General features: G+C 43.4%; 1 protein-coding gene and 1 pseudogene across 1 annotated transcript in view; one reads left to right on the forward strand and one right to left on the reverse strand.

Annotated features, from left to right (window-relative positions):
• Positions 1-12,971, forward strand: part of Magi2 (membrane associated guanylate kinase, WW and PDZ domain containing 2) — a 1,438,642-nt gene that overhangs the window by 257,425 nt on the left and 1,168,246 nt on the right.
• On the reverse strand, positions 1,872-3,669 carry LOC116903643 (annotated as a pseudogene).

A 12,971-nucleotide genomic window follows, 5' to 3' on the forward strand; every position in this document is an offset into this window, starting at 1 on the left:
CATGTATCAGTCATATGACCAAGAAAAATCCAGTTTCCCTCTGTTTTGTTTTCACTGTAAACTTGGAGCATGTAGAAAGGACTTCTTTAAAAAGCCATTGTAAAAATGAACAAGCTGATAGAGATCTTTGCATCCCTTAAAAGGTGAGCTTATAAAAAGTAGGAAGAGGCATATCATCACTTGCTAGATGTTCTTCAAGTCTTTCTGTTGTTTGATATTTTTCAAAGTCAAAAGCTAAAAATTCCTTGCCTGACTCCAAGTGCAGCTGCTATCTTAATATCATTACTGTTCTGGGGATAATTCTCCATCCTTGGATTTCTTAGGAGATTAGAAATACATTGAGCCTCCATCATGTTACACTTCGAACAAAAACTATCAATAAGTTTTATGAATTACTAAATAATATTAAATTTTCTTTTTTTTTTGCAGTTAAAATCAGTGTTGTTTGAGTGTACAAAAGTTTCCCATCTTAAAACGAATATTACAAATCGTAGGCAGAAAAGAAAAGGTGGAAAATAACCTGTAGAGCCTGGTGATGTGCACAGCACAGGAGGCTCCCTAGTAGCAGTGCCACTGGTAACCTTGCCTAGCCAGGGCCAGAAACAGACCTCAGAGAACCTGCAGATTCCTCTAGACCCGCTCCTCAAACACAAGGAAGCCAACTCCACTATGGAGTACACTGGAGGGTACCTGTCCTGTGGGCAAGGCAGCAGGGCAGCACAGTAACTGCAGTCAGCCATGACGATCCAGGATACAACACCGGTCGCTTAAAGAAAACGGAGGTATCTAGAAGCAGGAGGTGACTGGCGGGTTCTGGAGGTCAGTGGCAGTGGTGGCATCCTGTGACCAAGAGCTCTTACCTTGAGGGAGACTAGGCCTGAACTCTTCCTACCCCACAGCTCAGTAAAGGAAACTGTCATAGATAACCCCCAACCCTGGCAACTCCAGGCCTGAACCCCCAGAGCAGCATCCCTGTGAGCTGTGTTAGTGACTGATGTAAAAATGAATATTCTTTAAAAAATACGGCGTGTCTGTGGTGACAGAAGAAACTGGCTGGCTTGTGGCGCTAAGTTGCAGGGAAGCAAATTTCCAGGTCTTGCCATCAGGGTGGGGCACAGAGGAGAGCCACACAGTCATACATATGAGGCCAGGGGCACAGCTAGCCTGGCCACATGCCTTTGAGCAGTCACTGGCTGGAACCTGTAGCCTTTGCTCCTAAAGGTACAATGCCCACAATCTTCCTGACCCCTTCAGTCTTACTTAGGATGGAAGGAGTTGTCCCACATGTGAGCTCCCTCCTTGGTCCTCAGATTTAGAATAGACTAGAACATTTTAGAATCTGGGCCCAGAGAAGCCTCTGAATGCCCCAAAACTAGGGATTGTTATAAACCCTTCAGACTCAGAGCACAAAGCTGGAACATCCCCAGGTTCAGGTACTCTGCCAGTGCCATCAGTTCCAGGAGAGAGGAGGGTTTACCCTGTGTCCTAAGAGCCACCACATACTGACAGGCTAGTGAGCCCCACAGCCTTCTTTGTGAATTTGATTTGACTTAAATCCAAACATGGATTCTGCATTTGACTTGATTTGAAAAGCTTCAAAGAAAACGACAGAATCCCCAGTTTCACACAAGGTCCACCCTGAGCTAGCAGCCATTCTCCTGCCCTAGATCAAGGTCCAAGTCCTTCAGCCTGCAAATTCCTAGCCCAGGCCTCTATATCACCATGAAGGAGGCATGGGCCAGGTGAGGCCTGTGGGCAGAGGACACCTCCATCTTGGAAACCCAGCAGAGTCCATTCACATTCTTACAGTTGCTTAACAGTCATCTAGAAATGTACCAAGGACTAGTGAGAACAGACCATAAAAAATAATTTCAGGGGCTCTGGGAACTATGGTGACTGTGGGGTAGGTTTCTTATCAGTCGGCAGCCCCTTGAGATAGTCCTTCAGTCCCCAGACTGGTGGTAAAGGTCCCCTTTGTTGAATTCTGCCTCCTCTTCTTCTTCTTCTTCTTCCCCATTCTCGAACCCCTGGACAGATGACTGCTTCCTGCATGGCCACCTCCTCACCATCTGCATTGCCCAGGACAGTGAAGAGCTCTCTCCAGATCCCCAGCTGTTCTAGCTCTCCCACACAAGGGTTGATGGTGACTGTGGATAACCCCTGGCCAGCTGCCCATACTGTGACCTTCTGGCTGGCCCGTGGGACATAACTTGGGTGTTCTCACCTTCCAGAACCTGTCTCTTGATCCTCCAGTTCCCCAAAGACTGGTCCTTGTCTGAAGAGTTCTTAAGGCACACAAACCTGCTTTCCTGGTCCACCTCGTCAATGTTCACAAGACCCGTAGCCACAGCCTGCTGGGCCAGGGAGCTGCTGCTCAAGCTGGAGGCACTCTGTGTGAGCCTGGGGTGTTCTCAGTCTCCAGCCATAGGCTTTTGCTTGGCTCCCACCCCACAGACATGCCAACCCCCGCTGCTGCTGCTCCAGTTGGCCCAAGAGAGAGTGACCTGTGATGGTTACCCGTGATGAAGGGCTGGGGGTGGGGGAGCTTAAGCCTCTCCTCCTCATGGTCCATCAGCTTGCGGTAGGCGCTTATCCCCATGTCCAGGGCCAGTTTGATGTCCAGCCACTCTTGGTAATCCGCCAGCTGCTTCTACATGGCCTTGTACACCTCTGTCATCTCCCAGTCCTTGGTGTCCAGCATCTTGCAGAACTTGTCATGCTCCCTAGCCACAGCCTCTTCCAGCTCGCAGATGTGGTCCTCTACAACACTGTCCTGCTTTCGGATGCCTGAGAACTTGTAGATGAGAGACTCCAAGTGCGTGCTGGCCCCTTTGATCTCTTCTCGGGCTACACTGGCTGCCTTGGCATTCTGGTTGGAGCTTAGCTTGATGTTGTCCAGCTTGACCTTGTAGGTCTGCTCCAGCTCCAGTCGGTACAGACATGCTTGCTCATTATTCTAGCTGCGCGGGTCCTTCAGGGCCTGAGCCATCTTGAAGTCATATTCCTGTTATCAGCTGCTGTCTATCTCCATGAAGCGCCCCCATGCCCCCATTGGGTTTTCACACCTCCTCCTTAAACACACTCTTGCTGAAAACCAGCTGTTCCTGCAGGCTCTGGCAGTGGTTCTCCAGGTCCATGAGCATCAGCGTCTCCTTCTCCAACTGCTTCTTGGCCACAGTGTGGCCATCCTCTGCCTTGATCAGCTGTGCTTGAAGCTCTGCCACCTCTCTATCCAGACCATGCTTGTCACCGAGAGCTACAGCCAACTCAGCCTCATGACAATGAAACAAGGATTCCAGGTCCTTCACTCAGCCCTGGACCACCGTGAGCTCTCCTACCCACTGCTTGGCATTCTTCTTGGCCTCCTATAGCTCGGTCTGCACCTTTCCAATTTGAATCTGCAGCCAGGCATGTTCATGGGCTGTCTCATCCAGTACCCGCCAGGGAGGCATCAGCCAGTTCTGACTCCTACGGGTCTTGATGCCACTCATCTCACTCGTGGTCACCTCCCCCTTCTCGGAGATCCAGAGGAGCAGCCCATTATTCTCCAGCTACAGCTTTCGGAAAGATGCGATCGATGTAGTGTGCCAGACGTCAAGCTCTGCGTAGCTCCTCCTTCTCCTGCAGCCCAGGAAGGCATGGTGGGTGTCTAAGGAGTGGCGGGCCCATACGGGGTGACAGAGACACGAGGATCATCTCAACTGGCCAGGTGCGGCGCAGAGGATGGTGCTGCCGCCCCTTAAAATTTCTTAATAATATTATATTTTTGAGTACTTAATCATTTATTAACTTGAAATTTTAAGTTTGTATAAAACCTCCAATTACCTCCTCAGTTCCTGACTCCCAGTAAAGTTCCTGAAATTTAGTAGGCCATGTGTATTTTCCTTCATGTGTGGTGAAATAGTCATGACATATATATGTGTATATATGTCTTTAAAATTTTTTATCTGCATCCTTATTGCATTTCACTGGTGGCATCATCATGATGTAGGCCCTTGTCATACTGCCAAGATGGCCAGATAATGATCAATACAATGGAATCAAATGTGATTATTGAAAAGTACATCCTTTATTATCACACTGTCAGTGCCCTCACCGATGTGAGGGCATAAGCCTGCAGGGTTAAAAGAACACACATACTCGGGTCATTTGTGTTAAGAGAGAATGCTAAATCTTTAGCTTTATTCACTGAATGTATACCCCAAGTTCACTGGGTAGAAAATTCCAGGAAGCACAGTGGGAAAACCGGCTTAAGGCCTCAGGAACAAAAGACCAAATACATGCCCCAAATTTACTGGGGAGAAATCCAAGAAGATGGGCCTAAGCCCCCAGGAACAAAGACCAAAGAACAGAAGACAGGAAAGAACATGGACCAAGGTGTGTCCATACCAGGCCAGGGTGTTCCTTTGTTAGGAACAAAGGCTTCTATATGCATCAGCAGGGCTCAGCAGGGGTCAAACACTGTAGGGGACCCAAGAGGGTCCAACAATGCTCTATCCTACATAAAAGTTACTTAAAGCACATGACAGTAGACAGTATCAAATGGGATAGGACAGAGAAGTTGTGCAAGCACAGAGTCACACTAGCCTCTCTTTCATGACCTTATATCCTTATGGTTTGGATGCTTATATACCTCCAAAACTGATGTCAGCACATTATCCTCAGTGCAACATGAACTAAGTCACATGACTAAGTCCTTGTGGTAGAGCCCTTGCAGTGGTAAATCCTGATTACCAGTTTGACCAATCTCATGGGAAGAGGAACTGATGGAAACCTAGAAGAGGGAGGGATCCAACTGAGTGAAGTGCTGTTTGTGTCTGCTTTCTGGCCCCTAATATAGACTTCTCTGCTGTGTCACACTGTCCACATCGTGATGAGCTCAAAACATGAGACAAAATGAATTGTATTTCTGCATTTAAGTAATCTCTGTCAACTATTTTTCTCAGCAATAACAAGTATAATTAACATGACCCTTGTAAACGGGAAGCGGGCCCGTAAAAAGACCCCAAAGGAGCAAGCTTGTCCATTTTGCCTCCTCTTTCCCAGGGAGGACACTGCGAGACAATGCCACCTAGCTCTTGGGATGTTGACCCAGAGCCTCTGTGCCTTTAGAACTGCAAAGGTGATGCAGACTGAGATACTCTGGTCTCAAGCAGTGGGTGGAGCCAGATCTCCTTGTGAAATTCTAATTCAGGCTACAGCATTAACTGTACAAAAGTTGAAGAAGACTAGCTCTGTGTCATGCTATCTCCAAGAGACCAATGTAGTTAACTTGACTCAGATACTTGCATTGCAGAGCAGGAGAGTAGGGTTGGTACAAGAACTGGTCATGATTTTTTTTTCTCTGAGCAGAATGTGCAATTCTACACTTGCTGGTAACTGAGTACTTAAGCATCTGTGTTCTCTGAGAAATCACTTTAGGCTACTTTCTTAACTAAGCTTACAATCTTTACACTCTGGTTACACTGATTTGTTATTTCAGGAATAGTCAGATCTGACGTTAATACCACACTCATTATTCGGCAAGTCCGTCAAAAGTCACTTTCTAGGAAAGCAATGAGAAAGATAGTCTCCAGAGATAGTGGGGTACTGGCCTCATGGGTGGTGGGTACCTGCTGGAGGAAGGAAGAAAACTGCTAGCAAAAGGAGAAAGGAGTGTCTGACATAAGACTTTTGGTAATAACAGAAAAAACAAAATTTGGGACATGCAATCTATAATTTTGAAACAATTGAAGACTGGGATGTAAAAATCTCTGCAGATGTAAAGTAACAGGCAGCAGCTGTGTGAGAACAGAAACGTGGTGATGCTAGTATTGAATAGTCAACACTTTAATGATTCCCTTCAGTATAAATGATAAAGTGCGCTAAACAGATGACAGAACGGAGGCAAAAGGACACTATTGAAAACAGTATAGTGGCAAATGGAAGACAAGTGGAGGAATTTAAATATTATTGACAAATATAAGGCATACGTTGGAAGTTAAAATAATTCGAAATAATTAGAACCCTGTAAGGGTATGAACCCATTCAATATCTCTTTTAAAGCTTCGTGTGAATTATACCATTAAATATTAAAGAAAAAGGATAATATTTTTACATTCATTTTATTTTATTTTATTTCTTACATGTAAGTGCTATATACAACTTTTTAATCTTAAAACAACTTATTGGTAGCATATTGGTGCTAACCGAGGAGGAAAGATGTATGCATTTAATATGCTTTCTGAAGAAAGAGTTTAATAGGAGAAATGTCCAGATAGGAAATAGAATTGAATACCTGGAACAGAGAGGTATAGCACTATAGATGTGAATATGGTCATTAGCTGTTTAATAAAAGGACAAACAGACTCTCCATTTCTGGGATTGGAAGAGAAAGAAAACAGAGAAAGTAGACTCTTTTTACTGGACCTTGTGTCGCTGAATGGAGCACTTTAATCTTTTATAAAAGAAAACAAGAAAATAAATTGATGGCTTTAATTAAAAAATTCACACAAGCATCGTGTTCACACTGTACAGTCTTGTACCTTTCTATGGCATACATTGTTAAGCTTTCTCATAACGTGGCCAAATAACTGCTAAAAGACATCAGTGTGCCCTGTGTTGTGTGTCACAGCGGTTAACTATCATTCAAATCCCACTGAGTGAAAGGCACATCACAGACATCAAGGCATTAGCATGGCTGTTTCCATTTCTTCCCATTAGGGTTCACCTACTTGACTGCACAAGCAGTACGTTGATGGAGAACATCTGGTCGCACTGTTAGTTGTTTTCAAAATTAATTTATTATAATATATTTACATAATTCATATGTTTTGATCATATGACAATCATTCTGAGTGAGCGAACCCATAGTAAAACAAAGACAACTATTTCACAGTCTTCTGGCCGCATTGTTTTTGATTCCTAGGTGACCACATCTTCCCTTGGGTCTACTAAGGCAATGATAGTAAATCTGACTGCCAGTTGCTAATAGTGTATTTTCAGGGAAAGTAATAATTGAATCATAAAATGATTAGAAAAGAGAAAAAAAAAAGGTTATAGGGCAGTGGCCTCTTGATTTAATGTTAATTAATGTCAAAAGGTTCTCTTGAATGCACTTTTCACATATTTGCTTAAAATACTTTAACAACTTCATCTTCATTTGTGGCATGAACTGAGTCCCAAATGACATTTCTCATCAGTGCCTCCTTTACAGTAATTGTTTACATTTATCCTCAAAACCATCACCACAGTAAATAGTGACCAATAGCATGAGGATATTCCTTTTCCTCAAACGGAAAATTTAAGAGAAATATTATCCCTTTATGTATTCTATTTCCTAGAATATCAGCAAAAGGCCAGAGTCAAATCTAGATTTCTCAGCTAAATTCTACAGTTTCACTTTACTATAAAATATTAAGTGAATGAGACGCACAGATTGCAGACAACCTTTAAAACTGGCAGAATATGGTGGATGGGGGCAGTCACTGGGACAGATAAGAAATCTCGATAGCAGGAGTTCTGGTTAAACGTAGCCGTGACATAGATGTAGTCTATTCTCATTGGAGTTAGCTCTTCATCTTTTTGATAGGCTGGGTGTACATTGAACAGCACCACTCTCACTGAGCTAAAGTAGTTGGTAATTCATTGTTGCTTTTGGAGATAATCACTATATAACATGATTTGTTCCCACCACTTGGTGAAAGAGGGCAGTGGGTCTACAGTAGAACACCAGGCTCTACCAATGCCTCTGTTAGTCAGCCTTCAGCAGCATGGGAAGATCAAGTAGCCATTTAGAATTTCTTAGGCTTGCTGAATGACATAGCAAAACTATAGTGCCCCAGAAATATTTTAGTAAGTTTTAAAATGCAATGTTCTTCTTTTATATTTTCAGTAATGTATATGTGACAGGCCCATTTGAGGCCTGTGTTGTCAGCCAGGAAAGAACAAATGGCTCACTTGTGGGAGGTCACTTCAACTTTCCAACCATCAGAACACCACTTAAGAAATGACCTTTACCAGGATGAGTGTGCTTAGTAGAGCACTTGGTCCTAAAAGAAAAAAAAATACAATTTCACTTGATGAGTTAAGGAGTGAAGCTCATTTCTGATGGCTTGTCAAAGGCCTCTTCCCAAACCCACAATGTGAAGCCCACTGGAGAGGGAGGAAGGAGGAGGAAAGAGTGAGGAAGGAAAAGAAAAGAAAAGCAAATTAGTTATATCTTCAGAATAAGAATACATTTCCATTTTACTGAAATAAAAATCCTAAGACACTTGTATATTAGAAAATGTAGTCTACACACAAATGATAAACCTCTAATATAACATCATAACCAAGAGCAATTGTATAATCTGCTCCATGAAAAAAAAATGTGGCACCTGTTTTTTAAAAAAACATGATGTGGGGAGGGACCTCAAAGAGGGTGACACTCAAGCTCTGTGTTCTGGTATCTCTCTCGACTTTGCAGGCTGTCTTTACATGTTATTTAATGCCATCCCAAGTAACAAAACAATAATAATAATTCTAAATAGGAATTTTCCCATTCATCTTTCTTTTTTGTACTGTCAGCTTTAATTGCACACATAGAAACATTTGACACGTATGTAGAATCACTACAATTACAGCTTGCAATGCAGAGTAGATATATCTGCTATGGCTTTTATTCTTATCAGAACAATGGGGCTTTATTCACATGCATCTCCCAGAAGCTCGTCATGCATATTCGTCTTCCAACAGACTTCACCTTTGCTTTGCTACAGTGACAGAAATCTGAAAGAAAAAGCAGCTCTAGACTCCATTCTTCCTTTTCTTATAAAAAGCAAAAGTGACTGGCTACCTACAAAACAGAGGCTGTGTGACTGGCAAAGTCGATGAGAAGGTTCCAAGGCCATCCATCTTCCCTTGGATGTCATCAGTTTTTCTTCTTTGAAACACACTTCTTTCAGAGAGAAAACATTACTTGCACATCCCTGGTTACTCTGGTATAGTGATAGTAAGTTATCTATCTATACTTATACTATACTATACTATACTATACTATACTATACTATACTATATACTATACGTATTCTAAATACTATACTGGACTATACACTATACTCTATATTATACTATACTATACTTACACTATACCTATATTATACTATATATTATACCTATTCTAAATACTATCCTGGACTATATACTATACTCTATATTATACCATACCATACCATACCATACCATACTATACTATACTATACTATACTTAATCTGGCTAAACTCCCACACTCCTTGGGATCACCAAAGTTGTATACTTACATGGCAACACTGTTGCACAAGACAGCTTATGCATACCCATGTGAGGCTTCTCACCTTATATCCGTGTTGATTACCCCACTATTTAAAATTACAAACCATGACCAAGTCAGCTCAGTCAGTCAACAGGTTGAGGGCAGTGAGGATTGAAAATAAAAAGACAATTAGACAGCATTTAACATGACTCTCGCCAGTTCTGAGGCTGAAGCAAATGTTTTATTTTCCTATCTGCTTTTATATCACTTTAATTACATGCAGAATGATAAGCTCAGTTCTGGAGAACAAGCAAGGTGATAATCAAAATCCTGTAAACACCTTTCTGGGGGCTCATCAGGATGACCAAGACAAACATGCTTCTGCTGAGCAGCTCTGAGCTTTGCATTAATGTTCTTAATCAGGACCCATTTCCTGAGCCCAAGACCAAAGCCAGGTTCCTGTCCTGGGCTGCTTTCTTTTGTCCTGATAATGTCAAATTCCTCCCAAGGGTCTAGAAGCAAGTAGCCCCAAAAGGCTCTCTACAAAACCACAAAGTCAAACAAAAATGTAATAACTCAAGGTGTTTTTATCAGAATATTCAAATAAATCATTCCTTCGTGGGACTGAGTCTCTAGGGAAATGTATGCTTGGGAAGTCCACCCATATCCTGCCATGATCACCTACCATAGGTTGTATTTTACAGGGAAACCCCAGTTTAGAGGTGTTTCCACTCTTCCTCCTATTCTGTATGAGGGGAGAAATAGATGTTCATATCTCACCTTTGCAAACATTCTCGAATATCTAGAAATGCACAAGCAAAATAATCCTTACAAAGTAGCTCTCAGGGGAAAGTAAATGAATGAAAAACAATTAACCAAACATTAAATTTAATCAATACAGTCAAGCTTGGATATAAACATAGAACCTACAGTTTGAGACCATTGCTAACTATTGCTTTTAATTGAAACAACTGCATAGAAAGTGAGGAAGTTTAGTGTTTGAAGAAAGCACAAATTCTCCGTGAACATTTTAGTACTGGGGCTTAAAGACGTCCTATCTGTGCTGTACTGATGCTGTCCCCATTACAACTTGTTTATGTTCCAGAGACTTTGAATTAAAATCCTTAATAAAATGTGAGATGACCGTGCTGTGTAGCTCAATACTTGTGTCATTCTGTTCCATTCCATATTATAGAATCTGCTGGCATGTTTGTCTGTAAGCAGGGGACACTAAACACCTGATTTATTACAGAACAGATGGGAACACTATTAGCAGCAGGAGACAACGCGTAACACATTTTTACAACCTTCTAAAAGAAAAGACAGGGCAGGGCATTACAGCTTAGGAACTAAGAACATCGCCCCTTTGTCCAACTTTAAAATATATAAGATTTGTGGAGGCCATAGTGGATAGGCTTTGTTAATGCAATGAACGGCACAGTCTGGAAGAACTGGTAAATAGCAAACCACATGCTCTGGACAAGGAATGAACAACAAGTTCATTTTAATTTCTCACTGGATAGATTGCCAGGGGTGTGGTCATGACTAAATGAGACACTCCAGAAAGGGCGCTTGTAGCTGCTTCTCCTGATAAGCAGTAAGGAGGCTAAGGATAGTCTTAGCAGAGAGGAAGCATCAACAGAGAATGGAATACCACTTCATCAGGACCAATTGCTAAGTCACTTCATGGAGTCATGTAACTGTTGGAATTAATATTACAAATGACCTGCTCTTTAAAATCACCTAAAAGTTTGACTGTATTACACCCTGTTGTGTATTTGCAATCATGGGTCAGGCTTTTGGTTTTCTGTTCCATGGCAAAACTATAATCATCAGCACAAGTAAAGAGTTGGTACTTGAATTCAAATGCTTTACACATGCTCTTACAAAAATTAAAAACACAGTCAGGTGTTCTTGTGATGCACTGGCGTTTACTAAAACATAATGATTACTTCAATAAGAGCTGGGACTTCTGTTTAAATCTCTGCCTGTGCCTGGACAGAACACACCCATACAACATGGTTCCACGTGGAGAGTTTCAATGAGAGAAGAAGAGTAGAAGAAGAAAGGAAAGGCAGCTGACCGGCCATGGGCACATGGTGGGAAGGAGAAGGGGGCAAGAACAGAGAAGAACAAAGAGTAAGAGAGGGTAAGAGTAAGAGGAGGGGGCAAGCAGCCCCTTATATAGTGTCAGGCACAGCCGGCTGTTGCTAAGCAACTGTGGGGCAGAGCATACCTGGCTGCTGCCAGGTAGCTGTGGGGGTGGAGCTTAGACAAAATACCAACATTCCCCCATTTTGGTTTAATTAAAAAGAAAAATTAGAGGTGATAATGAAGCAGGAATAGAGTTGTTGTGATCTCTGACTACTTCCTCCTTGCACTTATCTGAGTAGAGTTTATTTTGTTCATAAGAGGTAGGTCTGAATGGGTTTCCCGAAGCTTATTTTTTTTTCTTTTTATTTTTTTATTCAATATTTCTTTATTTACATTTCAAATGTTATTCCCTTTCCTGGTTTCCTGTCCATAAGCCCCCTATCCCATCTCCCTCCCCTTCTATATGGGTGTTCCCTTCCCCATTCAGCCCCCCTCCCCCCCCCCCCACATCCCCTCACTGGGGGTCCAACCTTGGCAGGATCAAGGGCTTCTCCTTCCATTGGTGGCCCATCAAGGCCATCCTCTGCTACATCTGCAGGTGGAGCCATGGGTCGGTCCATGTATAGTCTTTGGGTAGTGGTTTAGTCCCTTAGTTTATAAGTTTACATTCTTTAAGATCTGCAGAGCAAAGAAGAAGTGTAAGCACGTGCATGCGCAGCTGAGGCACTGTGCACGGGTGGCAGTGTGAACACACTGGAGCAAAGTCCGAGACAGAAAGAGAAGCTTGCTTGTACGAGGGTCTTAGAGGTCGCGTACTTGTGGGAAAGTAGACCTCAGAGACAGAGTTCCTGCAGAATGGGGTCAGACCTGCTTCTCACGGGCACAAACCAGGAGCTACAGAAACAAAGAAGGGAAGAGGAGGAGGTCTGGGAATGGGGACAGATAGATGTTGTTTTCTGGTTAGTGTACATTAGACCAAAACATCTCAGGAAATGAGGACAGGCGGCGAAGACTGATAGACCCCTGGATGAGAGTAGGGATTATTAACTGCCCCACCAGTACTGGAGCTACACTCAGAGCCAGTGCTCCTGAACCAGAGAGCAGTCTATCCAGGCCTACCTGGCATTAAACTGTCTCAAAAAAGAGAGGGGAAAGTCTCACCCGGGAAAAGGTCCTAGAACCAGGGTCAGTGAAAGGATCCATCTCCAGGGGCAGCATAGGTAGCGGCAAGCTCAAGAGCATGCTCCCCTGAGACCAAGCTCTGAGGTAAAGAAAGCGCACAGAGGTTGAGTAGGTACCTCTCGCTCTCAGCTCACCGCTCACCACCGCTCACCGCTCACCAGCACTTGCTTGAAGAGAGCGCTCTCCTTGGCAGGCAGCTGAAAGCAGGGATCACTGCGATGGGGAGGCCTGCTGGACTGGTAGAAGTCCTGAGTCCCACAGCAGCCAGCAGGTGGTGGTGCTGGCGGTCAGATGGCATAGACGGTGTGGTGAAGGCAGCAGCTGAGATCTAATTGTGCGTGTGGAAGCAGCGGTGGACGTAATAGAGGTGCGATCTCGGGTCCAGAAGTGGTGTTCATCTCCAGTCCTCCTCACCACAGCCAGCGTGAGTGGGCAGGCCATGGC

This window comes from Rattus rattus, chromosome 6 (assembly GCF_011064425.1).
Source record: "Rattus rattus isolate New Zealand chromosome 6, Rrattus_CSIRO_v1, whole genome shotgun sequence".
Classification (NCBI taxonomy): domain Eukaryota; kingdom Metazoa; phylum Chordata; class Mammalia; order Rodentia; family Muridae; genus Rattus; species Rattus rattus.